Raw genomic sequence first — 15,486 nt, 5'->3', positions numbered from 1 at the left:
CTCTGGTGCTGTAAGATAGCAGTGCTAACCACTGTGCTATGAAACAACCAATAAAACACAATTGGTTATGTTGTAGTGTCATAGATCTGGAATGTTAAGACTTTTTCTTCATCTAACAGTAAGATCTGATTTGTTAAGTATTTGTAGCATTTTACATTTAAGTTAACTTCAAAGTTTTTGGCCTTGTTTTCAAATCTTATAATATGCCAGTGAATCACCTTACTACATTAAAGACACCATGCTCATGTAAAATGAACAAATATTTGTAGTGACCAACTGACCACAACAGAAATGTGGAGAAAGTGAGGACTGCAGATGCTGGAGCGTCAGAGTCAAAAGGTGTGGTGCTGGAAAAGCCCAGCAGGTCAGGCAGCATCTGAGGAGCAGGAGAGTTGACACTTCAGGCATAAGCTCTTCATCAGGAGTTGGGGGAGGGGGAAGAAGGCTGAGAAATAAATAGGAGGCTGAGAAATAAATAGGTGGGGGTGGAGGGAAGGTAGGTGAGAAGGCGATAGGTGGATACAAGTGGTGGGTGATGGTGATAGGTTGGAGGGGAGGGTGAAGCAGATAGGTGGGAAGGAAGATGGACAGGTCGGATAGTTCATGAGGGCGGTGCGAGTTGGCGGGTTGGATCTGGGATGAGGTTGGGGGAGGGGAGATGAGGAAACTCGGGAAATCAACATTGATACTTTGTATTTGGAGGGTCCCAAGGTGGAAGATGAGGTGTTCTTCTTCCAGGTGTAGGGTGGCTAGGATTTGGCGGTGGAGGAGACCCAGGACTCTCAAGTCTTTGGCAGAGTGGGAGGATGAGTTGAAGTGGTCGGCCACAGGGCAGTGGCGTTGATTGGTCCGTGTGTCCCAGAGATGTTCCCTGAAATGTTCCGCGTGTTGGTGTTCTGTCTCTCTAACGTAAAGGAGACCACATTGAGGGCAACAGACACAGTAGATGAGGTGTTTGGAAAATCTCTGCTGAATGGGGAAGGATCCTTAGGGGCCTTGGAAGAAGGTTGAAGGGAGGTGTTGGCGCAGGGTTTACATCTCTTGTGGTGGCAAGGGTAGGTGCTGGGAGTGGAGGGTGGGTTGGTGGGAGGGCTTGGACCTAATGAGTGAGTCATGGAGGGAATGGTCTTTGCGGAATTCTGATAGGAGTGGGGAGGAAAATATATCTCTGGTGGTAGTGTCTGGCTGTAGGTGGCAGAAATGGTGGAGGATGATGTGCTGTATCCGGAAATTAGTGCAAGTTGAGGACTGGGGAGGGGGGGTTCTATCCTTGTTGCGTTTGGAGGGGTGGGGTTCATGGGCAGATCACAAATTCCCGACTCGTGATCAATAATGTCCTCCAGTGCATCTGCTCCACTTCCCACACCTCCACCCTTGGACCCCAACAGCTGATTTTACAGCAAACAAAATACATATACTCGGCAAACGGGTCTACCTTAAAATGATTTTTTGAGAACAACAGCAAACTTAACAAATGACCAAAACTACAGCAACTTCTCCTGAGAAAAGCCAGAATATGTTTTTCCGAAAGATGCAGTGAGTAGAAGGTAATTACATATTATCAATTCCAACCATAACTGCAGTGTTATGCTCTGCTCCAGGAATGATTGATGGGGGAAATCTCAAAACCATCTCCATTCTACTTGGGAATAATAATATTGCCATAGCAACGTATTCCTTGGGGGTGTTTTATCTCTGGACTCTTCTCTCCAACTGTTCCGTCCCCACTGCCCTACCATTAGCCTACCAACATTTCTATCCAATCTTCTCACAGCCAATCGGAGAACAAGCAAACATTTCTGAAGCTTATTGCCAATCAAACATTTTCCCACTGACCTGTAACTGTCTGCTTGACAATTAGCAAACAGAAGTGTTCAATTCATGTCTTTTAAGAGACAATTTTTAAAAAGTCCTTATTATTTTCCTCCTGGTGTCCCACTATTCCACTCAAATTCCTGGAGAGTTGGCTACTCAACATACAGTGACCAAAAGGATCCAGTTTCAGATGGTTAATCAGAGGGGAACACCAGTTAGTCACATGGCCTATGGTGAAGGACAAACGAAGGAGGTCAAATGGTAACAAAAAGCAGATTACAGACCAAGAGGAAAGGGGAGAGTTTTGGTTTGGACACTAACGCCAACAGACGCAAAAGGGAGCATTCCAACTGGTTGAAAATTATTCAAGATCCTTTCTCCTGATCACTGTCCTATGACTCATACTCATACATCAGAATTTGCCAAGGATAGAATGGATTCAACATTCCGAACATTCAACACATATGTTGAAGGCTCCTGTTGTTGGGTGTGAGACTGGTTTGAGCCACTCTGAGGAGAACATAGGTCTTTCACAACTTCAGTGAGTTTGTGTTTTTCTTGAACAAGAGAATTCTCGTTTATCCCCACCAAGCCTCGATGACTGCTACCAGAACACAGCGCCCTCTACTGGGTACAGCACTTATTTATCCAAGTCGCCTTAGCCACAAGGGGGTGAGTCAAGGCCGGTTCAGCAACACAGTGAGGGCAATTATAACAAAACAGCTTTTAGAAGGAGAACAGGGATAAAGATGGTGGCGGCGGGATGGGCAGCATCCACACTCCTGTGCCCGGGCTTATCCTCTTCATCTGCTTTTTCCTTTTCCCCTTCTTCTTTTCTCAGTTTTGTTTAGTTTTCACTCAACTTACCCAATAAAGAGAGCTCTTCTTTAGGAAGGTGGTTTTGATGGGTTCCAGAGCAGTGGCAGGATGTAACGTGGCTACAGAGTTGGTCAGCATAGGAAACCTGGAGCAAGACTCTCACTTCCACGTGGAGTAGGCTCTTTGTGGCAGCATGCATGGGCTGGTGTAGCCTGGAGTGGGGACTCTGGCAGGGGCATGGTGTGGGCTAGTGTACCCTGGAGCGGGGACTCTGTCAGGGGGCATGGTGTGGGCTGGTGTACCCTGGAGCGGAGACTCTGTCAGTGGGCATGGTGTGGGCTGGTGTACCCTGGAGTGGGAACTCTGGTGGTGACATGGTGTGGGCTGGTGTACCCTGGAGCGGGGACTCTATCAGAGGGCATGGTGTGGGCTGGTGTACCCTCGAGCGGAGACTCTGTCAGTGGGCATGGTGTGGGCTGGTGTACCCTGGAGTGGGAACTCTGGTGGTGGCATAGTGTGGGCTGGTGTAGCCTGGAGCGGGGACTCTGGTGGGGGCATGGTGTGGGCTGGTGTACCCTGGAGCGGGGACTCTGGTGGGGGCATAGTGTGGGCTGGTGTAGCCTGGAGCGGGGTGTCTGGCAGGGAAACGGTGTGGGTTCGTGTAGCCTGGAGCAAAGACTCCAGTGGGGACATGGTGTGTGCTGGTGTAGCCTAGAGAGGGGACTCTGACAGGGGTATGGTGTGAGTTGGTGTAGCCTGGAGCTGGACTGTAGCAGTGGAGAAGGAAAACGTGGACTCTTTTAAATTTTCTTTCTTTTTCTTATTTTAGTTAACGTGAATGGCTCCTATGCATGACGCCAGTACACACTTTTCACTGTATTTTATATTGAATACACATGACAACAAGTGATTAAAGGCAGGAGAAGGAAATATTTTTTGAGGAAAAGTAAAGCAAATCCAAAATGAATAAATAGTGTCAAAGTCTTCAGTCATCTTGACCACTGTATACAAAACTACCTCAAACATTTTGATGCTACAAGGATGTTGCCAGGTTTGGAGGGTTTGAGCTACAGGGAGAGGCTGAACAGGCTGGGACTTTTTCTCCTGGAGCATCGGAGGCTGAGGGGTGACCTTATAGAGGTTTATAAAATCATGAGGGGTATGGATAGGGTAAATGGATGAGGTCTTTTCCCTGGGGTGGGGGAGTCCAGAACTAGAGAGCATAGGTTTAGGGTGAGAGGGGAAAGATATAAAAGAGAACTAACAGGCAACTTTTTCACACAGAGGGTGGTGTGTGTATGGAATGAGCTGCCAGGGGTTGTGGTGGAGGCTGGTACAATTACAACATTTAAAAGGCCTTTGGATGGATATATGAATAGGAAGGGTTTGGAGGGATATGGGCCAAGTACTGGCAAATGAGACTAGGTCAGTTTAGGATATCTGCTCAGTGTGGATGAGTTGGATCAAAGGGTGGCTTTCTGTGCTATACATCTCTATGATTCCATTTCATCCTCATCTTTTGATTGCCTCAGTTCTCTCACAGTGATTAGCCTGACTCCCTCTCTGGCACGTTTCCCTTCTGGGTAGACAGCACCCAATGTGTATAACCTGCAGAGTCTAAAACCTACTTCATTGAAAAATGCATTCTGAGGCCTCATTGTTTCTTGACCTGAGTTTCATCAACAAGAAGCAGGATTAAATGCACCAAAAAATGTGAGGCAAGAGATAAACTGCACTAACTTCTTCCCTTGGCAGAACAAAGAGATCCAGCTCTAAAATGTCAAAAACACTCAGTGCTGCTTTGAGGCTGGGTTCAGGCAATTTTGTGAAGTACAGTACAATCCTTCCTGAAGAGATATTGATGCTGACTGACATTAAAGTAGTTTCAGGCTGCATTGAACTCCTTTCTTGATAAATGCCATGACTGAACTAAACAGATTACAAAGCATACTTGCTCTTGCTTTCCAATGTTCAGTCATTCCGTTTGGAACAATTGAGAAGGTTTCCTTTCACAACACAGTTTTTAGCTTACTTTTCATTATCCGTCTGTTATTTTCATGGTGTGAGAGAATTGCCAATGAGAGGGAGATCCCACAAGTTGCTCTTCACAAACCCAACCACAGACCAAGCTACACACACTGGTCTCCATGCTCCCTACTCCACACTGGGGCCATCCAAGCCCCAAGTCAGTGGATAGGAAAACTTCAAATCCCCTCTATCCTTTATTTTACATCCCACAGGAATTCAGGAAAACCAACAACAGAAGACATGAGAGTACAGAATGAGAGAGGCTGTATTTAGCAGCAAGGATATGATTCTAACAGTTGCTGGGGAGTTACACAGGGATCATGAGGCAGTGACTTTGAGCCAATACTGATGTAGCTTCATCTCCAATCTCCACTCTCATTGGAGGCTCAGGATTGTGTTGGCAGGTGCATCAAGAACATTCCTTTACACACCATATTCTGTGTACTCCATCATGGACTTAAACTTCTCAATAGGATAGTCACCAGTCCTTAAAGACCAACCAGAGATCATTGAAACAACTTTGATTGTTCAACCCCAGCTTGTGGTTGGGAAGTAGAATTTACCCTGGCTATCTCCCGGTCCATGACAGTAACTTTGGCAGAAATCCTTGTTACACACATAGACAGGATTCATGTCAAATCTAGGACAGCAGGGGTGGAGAAATGGACTGGAAATTTCTGCCATGTGTCCAACAGAATAAAAACAGTTGCTCAGTCACAAGTGAAAAGAGAGACGCGTTGGCAAAACTTTCATCTTGCGCTCATCAGAACAGACCCACGAATACCAAACTTCGAACAATCACAATAATTTATTGCACAGGAGACAAGGGGCATTGATTGGTTGGTGGAGTAATGCAAAGTGATGGGTTCAATTCTTGTGCAGGCTGGGTTTACCATGAAGGATTCTTCTTGTCAACCTCTCCCCTCATCTGAGGCCTGGTAACTATCAGGTTAAACCACTACCACTCTTTCTCTCTCTCTCTCTAATGAGAAAGCAGCCCTATGGCTCATTCTTGGTCTTGGTCGTTTTTTTTCATTTATTGAGGAGATGTGGGTGAGCCAGCATTCCTAACTAGCCTTGAGGAGGTGGTGGTCATTGGGGTATATGGAACCGCACAGGGCTGAGGAGGAGGGGTTTCAGTGTTTTTGCCTCAACTCTTGGACCGTGGTCCACACAGAGACATTGTTGTCATGGAAATGGACAGCATTTTGTGCAAATTCATGTTACAGAAAAGGACTAAGGTCGAATTTGCAAACGTGTGAATGTTTAAAACCTATCTCTTCACCCTGCTTTCCCATTTTAATGGGAACAGGCGTCAAAATGATCAAACACTGTTCAGGTAGCAATGTTGTTATTTGAATGTACTGTGAGAAGATAGCTGCTGGAAAATTACACCCATCTCAGGCTTGATGGGAGACAAAAGAAAATTTCTACCAATCTCAGATCCTGCTCGAGGGCTGAATGATTAGATCATCATCTAAATGTTATTAAATGTAAAATGGGTGGATCGGAAATAATATACAGTGGGAAAGTTGCTGGCAAATCTGTGCTGGTTGAATGCTGCACCTGGGAATGAGGTACTTGGAGCAACTTTGCTGACTGTCATGCCAAGCTTCATCACTGTCTGTCATCAGGTAATTTGCTGACTGAATTATAATGGTTGAAACTGGGAAGAAGTAGCTCTTTACCAGAGCAATCCCATTTGAACCACGATCCCATTCTTTCCCAATAGGACAAGCAAATCTTTTCTCCTTCAAGTATTTATTGAATTCCCCTTCAAAAGTTAGTACTGAATCTGTTTCCCCGCACCATTCCATACAATACATTCAGGATCGTAATAACCGTCTGGTTAAATGCATCAATTCCTCGTTTCGCATCTGATTATTTTCCTGGCTTGACACATCCGATTAAATGTTTCTCAGCCTTTGAGTAGGTGACATTTTCTAACACCTGCAGTGAAGTAACCTTCACTACATTAAATATAATTCCATTTAATCTGCTACTGATTTATCATAAGGTCATTACTTTGCATATGCCACAATAAGGCTTCCCCCTGTTCCCAAACCTTCAACCATTAAGAGGGGCCCTAAGTAAGTTATGTTCATTTGCCTACTTACCAGTGATTGCATTTGAAAAGCAATCCATTGATTGTGGCAGATGCAATGAGGTGAAAATGTGTTGCTGGAAAAGCACAGCAGGTTAGGCAGCATCCAAGGAACAGGAGAATCGACGTTTCGGGCATAAGCCCTTCTTCAGATGCAATGAGGCACTTGATAAAATAACTTTGTTCTTTCTCTCAAATCTGTGTGTTTGAACCAGTGTAAAAAATTAACCATAGCAAACAGATATAATCTCCAGAATGGAAGCTGCCACTCCTTGCCCAGTGTGGACACACAGGGCCCTCATGCAACATTACTTGGTGCCCTCATGTTGCCCTCTCAAACCACTGAAAACACCTCAGACATTGTCAATGAACATGGCAACGCTGGTGATGCCCAAACCCCGAATTGTTCTTCAGGTTCAAGCTTTGAGGAAGTTGTCCATTCGTGATGTTGACCTTTGGCTTTCTGTGATTGAAGATAAAGCTTGCTGTGAACTTCTGCAATGTTATACGTGCAATAAATGAGATACGAGTCTTTTTTGCTCCCGGTGCTTTTCCAGACTCTGCCAGACAATGAGCTTCAAACTGAGACAGCTGGCAAAATGCCAAGTGCCCATTAGAAAGAAGGCGGAACACACCTGAGTTGTGAAGGACACATAAAGGTCAACCTAATTGGAACAGTTGTTTTTAAATCAAGATGTTTGACACCTTGCCAAACAAGAGTCCTCTTGTATTTAAAATTCCTCAATGTGACTGCAGCAAAATGCGTTAATGGCTTCACATGTTAGAAGTACATATATTATATATATATATATATATATATATATATATATAAAAGACTCGCTTTTTTATCCTGCTCTCCTCAGGCTGTTTTTGCACCAGTTTATCCAACTATCTCCACCCAAGTATATTGGAGGTTGAATCATACACTGTCTTTGTGTTTTGTTAGTGACTCAGATCAATGAGTCAGTGGTGGAGATGAAGGTGATAATGATAACTTTTTTTTAACCCACTGCTAAATGTTCTTTTGAAGCTCTGATCCAGTGCCTCAGGAAATGCTTGTCAGAGATGATTCAGGGGTTAGATGGACGGAAACACTTGAGAAATGTTTGTTGCAGAAGCATGTATGAGCAAGAATGAGAGAGTGTGTGTGAAGCCGGGCGGTCTTGGTGTAAGGGGTTGGGGAGCTGGAGAGCTGATGTTTCACGTTGGGAGATCTGTTACATTGTGGATGTGCCCTCTTCACCATCAGTAACTCCCCACCCATCCAAAGCGGTCAGCCAATCAAACAGCTCTGCATTTCTCGACTAATGAGGGGGTTAAAGATTACTGGGGCTCACTGGGAATATGTGGAGCTGAGCTCACAATCAGAACGGCCAGGATTTCACTGAATGGTGCTGGACGGGCTGCATGATATAATCCTACTCCTCACTCATTTATTCACAAGTGTTGCTCAGCAGCACCACTGGGCAGGCAGGGACAGAGGCTGCTAATGCCTCTACTGAGGCCCAGGATTGTCAATGAACCCTGGTGGAGGGGAGTATTGATAGGAGGGATATTGCAGTCTTGGTGGTTGGGAGGGGAGAATGAGGGTGGGAACAGAGAGATTTAGCTGCAATGCCAATTCCCCACCCTTTCCTTCTGGGTCCCTCATTCGCAGGACTGAGTTAGTTCCTGGAAGGGTTAATTGACATCACAGGATAAGTTCTGCTTGTCAGAGCGTGCTCCTGGGAGGAGTTAACCCATTCTGGGGTCTGTCGCCAAAGCTGTGTAAGAATGTGTCAGTCGTAGTGATGTGAACATAACCTTCAATGGAGCCAGAGGTCTCACAAGAAATCATCATAGATCTCAAATATATTGAACTAGCTCTTGAGTCATATGTGATAAACTATTTACTGATCGTCAAGACTGAGCCAGCTTCTATCTAAAATATCAGGTGAGTATCATTCCCCAGGTGGTTTCAAAGGACAAACACCGGCATGAGGGACTGATGCCAGGGAAATTACCCAAAGCTTCTCAAGCCCATCATTAGAACAGAAGGACACCACCTCTGGAGGCGTTCCATCAGCTCCATGTTGATCCCCAATGAGCATTGCAGCCTCTCCTGATGCAGTCATTGAAATGTACAACACAGAAACAGACCCTTCGGTCCAAACCCGTCCATGCCGAACAGACATCCCAGCCTAATCTAGTACCATTTGCAAGCACTTGGCCCATATTCCTCTAATCCCTTCCTATTCATATACCTATCCAGATGCCTTTTAAATGCTGTAATTGATTTGATTAGATTAGATTAGATTACCTACTGTATGGAAACAGGGCCTTCGGGCCAACAAGTCCACACCGACCCTCTGAAGAGCAACCCACCCAGACCCGTTCCCCAACCTTATATTTACCCCTGACTAATGCACCTAACATTATGGGCAATTTAGCATGGCCAATTCACCTGACCTGCACATCTTTGGATTGTGGGAGGAAACCGGAGCACCCGGAGGAAACCCATGCAGACACGGGGAGAATGTGCAAACTTCATACAGACAGTCACCTGAGGCGGGAATTGAACCCAGGTCACTGGCACTGTGAAGCAGCAGTGCTAACCACTGAGCCACCATGCGGCCCAAAATTGTACCAGCCTCCTCCACTTCTTCTGGCAGTTCATTCCATATACGCACCGTCCTCTGTGTGAAAAATTTGCCCCTTAGGTCCCTTATATGTCTTTCTCCTCTCACCCTAAACCTATGCCCTCTAGTTCTGAACTCCCTCACCCCAAGGAAAACACCTTGTCTATTTATTCTATCCATGCCCCTCATGATTTTATAAACCTCTATAAGGTCCCCCCTCAGCCTCCAGTGCTCCAGGGAACACAGCCCCAGCCTATTCAGCCTCTTCATATAGCTCCAATCCTCCAACCCTGGCAATGTCCTTGTAAATCTTTTCTGAACCCTTTCAAGTTTCACAACATCCTTCTGATAGGAAAGAGACCAGAATTGCATGCAATATTCCAAAAGTCGCCTAACCAATGTCCTGTTTATGTGATTTGACACAAGCTAACCTTCCAGCGAGAAGCTGCTTCCACCCTGAGATGGCAACCTCAATGATATCAGAAAACAGCCATTGTTTTGAGAATATCATCCTCAGTTGGGCTTTGATCATCTGCAGCAAGTGACTGTTGACATTGTCCCTAACCCACTGTTGGGGCATTCATTCGGAGGTGGGAAACCATCAGGGGGATGATCCCAAAGCAGTTTTTCCCTTTCTCTGTGTCTTCCCACTTTCAAACCTGACTCCAAGGTTGGGGGTGGTGGGGGTGGTGGTGGGGTGGGGGGAGTAATTTCTTCCACTGTACAGGAATGTGTTTCTTTGAATCTTAAGTTTGAATCTACATCATGGAAATTACGCAGCCTTGCTCCACAGTTTGCTCATGTGTATACCAGTACGATGCTATGGGATGAAAATTTCATTCTTTATCAGTGATGCTTGCTTTCTCATCCACAAAGAAAAGACACTGACAAGCACAGGAGTTCTTTGTGTAATGAATCTCTTCGTTTAATATACAGCTTATGTTTCAGAACAGAAGGCAAAATTGGTTCATTTCAAAATGAGGAGGAATAAGTCTTTTGCTCAGAGATCAATTAAGATAATAACATTCTGATGGCTAAAGTTTGCAAATGAAAAGCTAATTTCCAATTGTCATCAATGTCAATATAAAGTGTCCATTCTGGATCAGAGGCAATTATATTCTTCCGGAAGCATTGAAACTGTTAACATTTTGAATGTCAACCTGCTACAAAGAAAAGAATTTAAATTCCAATTCAATCTGATCTTTCGTACTCTATTCAATGAGACTCCATAGATGAAACAGGTAATTAGGACAGATCCTATACATTTTCTATTATTGTCTGCCCGTTTCTAAGAAGTTTTGCAAAATTGTTGTAACTTTGACACTTGTTTTATAAGTAATCCAACTTTTAAACAAGTGTGATTATTATTCTAAATATTATCTTCAACTCTTCTCTTTTCTGTATATAATTCCAGCTATAAATAAATTTGAATGGTAATTTTAACCTGTTCACATAAACTAACACAGTGGTGATTTCTGCCTTTAATTCGACTAAAGAACGTAATGGCAATTTCTCCAGTAGGCCCCTTACTATCTTTTCAAGGTGGTTGTTGGATCTGAGTCCCATGTATGTATCAGAGTTTAGTTCATGAGTCTGCTTATCAAAACTATACCATCTCTTCATATATACGAGAAAATCTGTTAGCGATTTCAGATTTAAGAGGATCTCAAAATTAACACTTCATCTCTTGATTGATGAAACCGTGCCTTCATGTTCCACACCTCAATATAAGAAAGGTAGTTTGCCTTAGAGCAGAAGGTATAGGGAGGGGATATGATCGAGGAGTATACAAGTATGAGGGGCAGAGATAGTGTGGACAGAAAGAAATGTTTTCAGCTTGATGGAGGGATCGATGATGAGAGGGCATCGATTTAAGGTCAGGGGCAGGAGGTTTGAGGGAATGTGATGAAAAATCATTCTCACAAAGAAGGTGGTGGGGAATTTGGAACTCACTGTCTGTAATGATGGGAAAGGCAGAAACACTCATCACATTGCAGAAGGATTTAAAAGTGCACTTGGGTTGTCAAGGCATACTAGGGTATGGTCCAAGGGCTGAAGATGGGTTTGAAGCAATTAGGTGGTTGTTTCTCACTGGCACGGACATGATGGGCCTTTTCCAGTACTGTAGATCTCTATGACTCTAAGAGAGAGACAGGAATAATAAGGTATACCTTATTAGGTTAACTAGATGGTTAACTAAGAAGGTCTTGGAGGAGGTTTGTACAGAGCATAAACATTGCCACAGATCAGTTTTACTGAATTGTCTCATTTTGTCATATACAAACTTTGTAATACTTAGACAAGCCAAAAGGGGTGGATGTTGGTCTTAGAAGTTGGGATGTTTAATAATGATTCAACAGGACTAGCTCCAGAAAAGCTGTGGTAAAAAGCGCAGATCAGAGCCTGTGTATTCTGTGGTAAGTGACTCACCTCCTGATATCACACAAAATCTGCTCAGTCTCTGTACAAATTAGGCGAATAATAGAATATATTCCACTTATTGCAACAAATACAGCCCCAATGACATTGAAGAAGTCAACAGCATCAATTGATTGGCACTTCATCTATGACTTTAAGCATTCCCTCCCTCCATCACTGATGTACAGTGACTGCTGTGTGTGGCATCTACATGATGCACTACAGCAACTTGCCGAGTGTCCTTCAAAGCACCTTCTAAACCAATGGCCTGTAACAGTCTTGAAGAACAAGCACAAAAGATACATCTGCCTCAGTTCAACAAGGTCACTAACCAGCAGATTCTCAAAGGCAATAAGGAATGGCCAATAAATGCTGGCCTTTCTAGTAATGTCCACATCTTGTGCATAAACATAAAATGAATAAGATCCTTCCTCTCGGCTCTAAAACAAAACTGTGTCCAGATGAATTAACTGGCAGCACTTGTATTAGTAACAGCCTGGTTACCACATGCCTGCATCATATACATCTCCATCTTCTTCAGCAGATTTGCTGCTCTGATTGCCTCTGCATTTTGCCTAACTGACTGAGATTGAGGAACCTTGCCTAATCTTACACTTACTAGTCAGTGAGAAAAAGCATAAATGGATGCTTTCAGAAAGCAGATGTATTCCGTATAACAATGCACAGGTTTTGTTTAAAAAAAACTGAAATGGTCTTTGCTATGGAATTTCAACAACACCCCTGGCTCTCTGTCTCCCATTCTCTCTTTCACTAAGACACAAACAAACAGACACATACACAGACACACACACACACACATCACTATCTAACCTCAGGCCCATGTCACATGTTTCAATGAGTTGGTTGGTGCACAGGTGATGCAATACTCAACATACTGATCAACGACAAAAAAATTAACGAAAGCCACTGACTTCAACTGGAAACGAAAACAGTGACATTTGCTGCTGCCAAGTGTAATAATGTGATCACATTCCTTCTGATAGAGGGAGCAGGTGGTGCAATGTGGTAAAGGCACTGTTGTTTATTGCTGGAGCCCAATAGGTTTCAATCCAGCTTCAACTGATGGCTGAAAGGTTCCTCTTTCTCTCTTGGCTACATAGGGCCTCAGTAGATAATTCTACAGCAGTGCCAATTCAATTCCTAGTGGGCTTGATTCTACAGCACAATGCTTACCCACAACCTGGCATCAAAGTCATTGCATTGGCAATCTCACTCAGCCAGAGAATGGACCTAAGACTGAATTCTTCCCCACTGTGAGAGACAGGGGGGATGTTGTTGGTGGGAGAACAACACCGAGTCAATTTCGAAAGCATCATGGCTTCTTTTAATGTAGCCCATTGGTAGTAGATTGAGAACTTGTGTCTGTCCAGCTGACTATCAAACCTGCCATGCACAATAAAGAGAGCCCAGATTAGCCAGTCAATCACACCTTCCCAAGTGGAATGGGAAGGATTCGGCTGAATTTTTATATCCAGCATATTTTTACCAAACCCAAAACATGGGCAACAAGATGCAGGGATGGAAGGAGAGTCATGGTTTGAGTTTCAGACAGTCCCAGCAAAAACAGTCCGGTGTAAAGCTAACCAGAAAGTGATAGCAAACACTAACCAGTGAAACATTGCAATGGTCACCTTATAAAGCTAGCTCTTTGATGTTTAAGTGCAGCCCTCACAGTAGAGATGGAGAATAGTCAGCTGAAAGTCTAAAGCAGCAGCCTAACCTCTGAGAATAAGGCAGCAACCGTGAATTATTGTTCCTTGTGTGAAATAAACAACCTGCAGCAGTTAACAATGCCGAAAGATTAAAGCATTCAACTGAAACGTGGAGGGAGAGAGGGAGACATCAAAGAGAAGAATGCTTAGGATCATTTTATTTGAAAGCAGGGGGTCTGGCAAAGTGGTTTGGTTTAACAAACCCAGAGGGACCGTGGCCATTATATTGATGCATGATGCGACTTGCAGGTGTGTAGTTAGGAGGTCAATCAACCTCATTATTTTGGGACAAACCAGCAGTTGTCATGGTCAGCTATCAGGTACCAGGCCACAAAAAACACTGAACTTTCTGACTCCCAATTTTTGAACATGGTGTGCTGGACTTTAAACTAATAGCGTCTGGCCATTGTAACCACCGTGTTACGATATCCATTCCTCAGTATAAATGACAGAGATACATGATTAAAATTAACAATCCATATTTCAGATTCCTGGGTAATTTAATTAATCTGGTTCAAGTTTCACCCATTATTATTCAGCTGTCTTTCTGGGAACACACTTTTCCTATTTGCCACTTTATATGATAAGGTAGAAAGGCAGGGAACAGCACTCTAATCCTCTGAGTGCTCAGAGGCCAACATGTGCCCTTAGGGAGCTGTTTCAGAGACTCTTTTCTGTCTCAGCTGGGAGCATGGGCCAGACGTGTGGGCAGAGATTTGTGTCCATCTCCATTTTCTGGTCATTAAGATTGAATGAATGGCAAGTTAGAACAGTGAAGCTGACCTTCAGAGCCTGTCCTCCACTCCTCCCACCTCCTGATCACAACTCCACGCCTGCAGCATTCATGCTGGTGGATGAAGGGTGTCTTCAGCTTGACTGACAGACAATGTCACCTGTCACTTTCTAGGACAACTGTTAATTATATCGCCTCCCATGAGAGAAACAAATTAAGCTTGTATCATTTTAATTAATAACCTCACAAAGCCTCTTTTTTAAAGAGAACGGTACATATTGTCGATCACCTTGAAAATTAAAGCTAATTTTCAATTCTTTACTTGTTGGCGTTTCAAGTTTTTTGGAGTCTACTAAGTATTTTGATACTTAAAGCTCTTCATTCTTTTGCCATGGATCTCAATTGTTGACCCAAATCCAGTGTAAAGGCAGTGCTGGCACAGAAATTGTGTTTTCCTGTAGATTAAATTTGTCAAGACAATGTAGCTGTTCAATTATTATTAAGGAACCTGATTAAGGATCCATACAGGGGATCAACAACAAAGGATTTGAAAATGTAGAGATCAGAAAGCGTTTGAGTGACACCAAGGTTGTACCTGAATGATGAGGGGTGGCCAGGAGTTCAGTAGCTTTCAAAACCAAGGAGGAAGAGAATGGACGATTTAAGGTCCTCTATGCTTCAGTACGTGAACTCAAGTCAAACTAAAGAGGGATGAGGCCGTTGAAAGGTCACGTCTCTTGGGGGAGTATTGTAAATGCACAGCATAGCTTCTCTTGAAGCCTGTGCAGGTCAATGAGCACACAAGGAAGGGAATTGATGAGGGAGAGTATGAACTGATGTTTACAAAGGATGAAGGTTAATGTAGCCATCCAGTAGAAAATTGGAATTGTCAAGTCAAGGGATAATAGACAATAGACAATAGACAATAGGTGCAGGAGTAGGCCATTCTGCCCTTCGAGCCTGCACCATCATTCAATATGATCATGGCTGATCATCCTTAATCAGTATCCTGTTCCTGCCTTATCTCCATAACCCTTGATTCCACTATCCTTGAGAGCTCTATCCAACTCTTTCTTAAATGAATCCAGAGACTGGGCCTCCACTGCCCTCTGGGGCAGAGCATTCCACACAGCCACCACTCTCTGGGTGAAGAAGTTTCTCCCCATCTCTGTCCTAAATGGTCTACCCCGTATTTTTAAGCTGTCTCCTCTGGTTCGG

This window comes from Chiloscyllium plagiosum, chromosome 23 (assembly GCF_004010195.1).
Source record: "Chiloscyllium plagiosum isolate BGI_BamShark_2017 chromosome 23, ASM401019v2, whole genome shotgun sequence".
NCBI lineage: Eukaryota > Metazoa > Chordata > Chondrichthyes > Orectolobiformes > Hemiscylliidae > Chiloscyllium > Chiloscyllium plagiosum.
Note: the sequence above shows the minus strand (reverse complement) of the source record.